The following is a 3,974-nucleotide window of genomic DNA, read 5'->3' as shown; positions in this document are numbered from 1 at the left end:
TTTTCAATTGGAGAAGAGGGCTAAATTGAAAGTGCTAGGGACTGAATTGAAAATTTTGAAAATTTCATTTAAGTCATAAAATTCTAGAGGTTTGATATATTTATCTGAAGGGCATTTTTGTCTTTTCGCGGGCGGTCAACAGACAAAAACAAAAAAGGGTCGAGTGTGCTTCATTGAACACTTGTTAGGGGGTTTTTGGTGACTTATTTTTTCCCAGGGGGTTTTTTGGCCTTTAGGAATTACACAGGGGGTGGTTTTGCATTTAACTCTATATTTTTATTTAAACTATTCACGTGTCAATTATTCTATGACATCCAATTTTTCTATTAAAACTGACCATCCGGTCTAAATTTGCACCCATACATATATATATATATATATATATATATATATATATATATATATATATATATATATTAAAACCCTCGGGAAAAGAAAGTATAGAAAGATAACGTAAAAATTTCTTGTGGGCATTAAAAACCGTATCAAATCCAACGGCCATCACATTACACAGAAGTAGGGGTGTATTTTTTCGGAAATTAAATCGGATCAAAAATCAAATATTTTCGAAAAATTCGAAAATCGAAATTTCTAAAGTCTGAATGGAAAAAAATGTTTCAAAATCGGAACTTTTCAAATCAGAACAGGCGGAAGTTGGAATTTCCGTTCCAAGTTGAACCCCTACACAGACTGACAGAAGCAACCAAACTTTGGAGAGTGTGATAATGAAATCCTTCAAATGGAAAAGTTATGTACTTGTGAAAATTTTGTACATGAAATGTCAGGGGGGGGGGGGGGGGGGGGGGGTGGGGTTAGGGGTGGGGTGGTTGTATTCTTCACTGAACAAAGAGACGAACAAGCTATATGTATATATAGCTAGAACTGGGTCCAGCCTTCATAACTAGCAGTACCAGCCAAAACAATTCAATTATTGACTTCACTATTATATGTACCTATTTTTGTTTTAGTTTTTTGTTTTTTATTTCATTACATATTTTTTTAATGTTATTATATATACTATATTATGCAAGCGGCTTTAACTTTAGTTGTTTATAATGAATTAATACAAACTTATGATCCTCCTTTGAGAGCTAGCCATCCCATCATGTGTGTGAGCCACAATTAATTTTTTTTTTTTTTCAAGATTGTATATATCAGTGTTCTAAAAATCGACCGAGGCAGCCGATTAATCGGTCTTCGAGGGAGGCGGTCAAAAACCTTTACGATTTTAGTCTAAATGTTTGAAAAATCGGTTTTTTGTCTGTGAAGCGGTTTTAGACGGTTTGAGGCGGTTCGAGGCGGTCTGAGGCGGTCAAACTTTTATGAGGGGTCAAACTTCGGTGGCAAAAATCAGCAAAAAACCGGTTTTTTTTTTTTTTTTTTATATATAATGCAAAATAAAAGTTGGAAATTTTAATAAAGAAAATATGAGCTAATGATGTATGTTAGAAATGTTCAAGAATAAATGTAAATTCAAAAAAATTGCTTTTTTATTTATATTTTATAAGGATATTTATGTATTATGATCTTATTATTATTAAATTTTTATTATGTTATTAAAATATATACATGATGGATCGGAGATATAACTATGTTTAAATATATTTGTATATATGTTTTGAGTATTTATAAATAATATCTAGAAATATATTATATTAAATTTTAAAAACCGATTTATTTCTGATTTATCACCGATTAATCACCGCCGCACCGATTAATCGTGAGTCGGTCCCTGACCGCCTCCGATCCGATTACCGCTTTTTACAACCTTGATATATATATATACTACATTAGTCCCATTTCTAATGGCACGTAATAATTTTTAAATGGCAATAAATTATAAAAGTGAAAATTCACATATGTGTTTTTGCCCCCTCCCCCTCTCCAAACGTTTTTTCTTCTCTATCGTGTAAATTATTATTAGCAACTTTTTATGAGTAACTCTAAAAGAAATCAAGGCGCTGCTGCGCCCGAACCTCCGAAAATTTAACCTACGGCTGCATGTATAATTTTCAAAAAAAATCCGCCCTCCCTTACAATATGGTCTGGATACGCCCATGTATATAACTACTCAAAACCCGATATGGGAATATGATTTTCCTTGATATAATCCGGATGATTTTCAAAATATTTTGAGTGACGATAAGGATATAAATATATATAAATATTTTGTCGTCTCATAATAAGAAAATTAGTAATTTAAGAAATTACTCTGATATATATTGATACTTATTTTGATGTTTAAAAAAAAATCGAGCTTCAAGATATAATTTTAACTGGGTTTCATATATATATTTTTTTTAATTGATACTGAACGTACGTAAAACAAAACATTAGATCGTATTAAATCAAAACATTAAAATAAAAATAATCCATCAGTTTGTTATTATTTTCAGTTAATGAAAACCTGAATGTCGGCAAATGAGGTCCGGCCAAGTGAAAAGTTGTGGCCCCAATATTTATTTATTAATTCTTCTCAAAAAAATAATATATTTATTTACTAATTTCTTTTTCCAAAAGGTATTGACTATGTTTGGTAAGCTTCTCAAATTCTTTTCATTATTTCCTCAAAATAAAATTATCTTTCCGAAATATTTTCAAAAACTTTTCCTAAAAAGAATTCAAATTTTTCTCTCTCCAACAGACATGATTTGACTGCTACAGTGAAAATTGTCTTCACTAAATTACAAACTAAAATCATTTTATCCTTCAAATTCTTCTTCCAAAATACATTTTTCCAATACCTTTTAGACATGATTTGACTTGCTACAGTACAAATTGTCTCTTCTCAAAACACAAAAAAACTTTATTTTATTTTCAAATTCTTCTTCCAAAACATTTTTATCCAGAATAAAATGGTAATGGAAGCCCAAAAGCTTACCAACCGAAAAAATTAAAGTTATATTGGTATCAAGAAAGGAATTCTTTTCTAGGATTTGTCAACTTTTCCAATGATGCCAACCAACCAATAATTCGTTCAGAACAATATTTTTATTTCTTTTCTTTAGATACAACTAATAAGTAATAACCTCGTTCTTGCAATGCATGGGAATAATTTTTAAAAAATATTGGGTAAATTTCATTTTTTTCCTTGTACTTTCACTCAATATTACTTTACTTTTTTTTACCGTCAATTGCATCGATTTGCCGTATTGTACTTGAAAAATTTTCTCAATGTGGCATTCGCCGTTAGTTTTCAAATAATTGACCTTACCACTGTGTGATCTAAGTTTGAAAATTATAAAACAAAACTACCCTTCCCAGATTAAATAATTATTAAAAAAAATTGAAAAAAACAAAAAAAAATAATAAAAAACTCAAGACAACGAGAAAACACAGTCCACGACACCAGCCAATTTTTTTTTTTTTGTAATAATTATTTAAACTGGGAGGGGTGGTTTTTTTGTAATTTTCAGACTTAAATCAAACGGTGTTAAGGTCAAAAGTCTGAAAACTAACGGCGAGGGTCACATTGGGACAATTTTTCAAGTACAAGGCGGCAAACCGATGCAAATAAGAGTAAAAGAGGGTAAAGTGATATCGAACTAAAGTACAAAGAGGGAAAGTGGAATTTACCCAAAAATATTTAAATAAAATTATTTACTAAAATAATTTAATAACATAGACTACATAGTACCGAATAAAATAAAATAGTGGATAAAAAAATATATAACATGAAAAATATGATACATATCATCTGATATAAATATTCTAACTATATTGACAATCACACTCAAGTCCTTTATGGACAAATTATTTTTTATCCTAAATACATAAAAATGGATCCCAACAAAAATAAAAATAAAATAAACAATTAAAAGAAGATTAAATATAAACAAAAAGATTCACATTAACGTATTAAGCATCTTTTAATTGATAATAAATTAAAAATTACAACTCTTACTGTTAATACTGTTTGATATGCGCTCGATGCCCATACCCATGAACTTGAGCTCAATGCAGATATAATGAAG

This window comes from Erythranthe guttata, chromosome 10 (assembly GCF_056151865.1).
Source record: "Erythranthe guttata isolate IM_541 chromosome 10, IM_541, whole genome shotgun sequence".
Lineage (NCBI taxonomy): Eukaryota > Viridiplantae > Streptophyta > Magnoliopsida > Lamiales > Phrymaceae > Erythranthe > Erythranthe guttata.
This window is presented reverse-complemented; position numbering follows the sequence as displayed.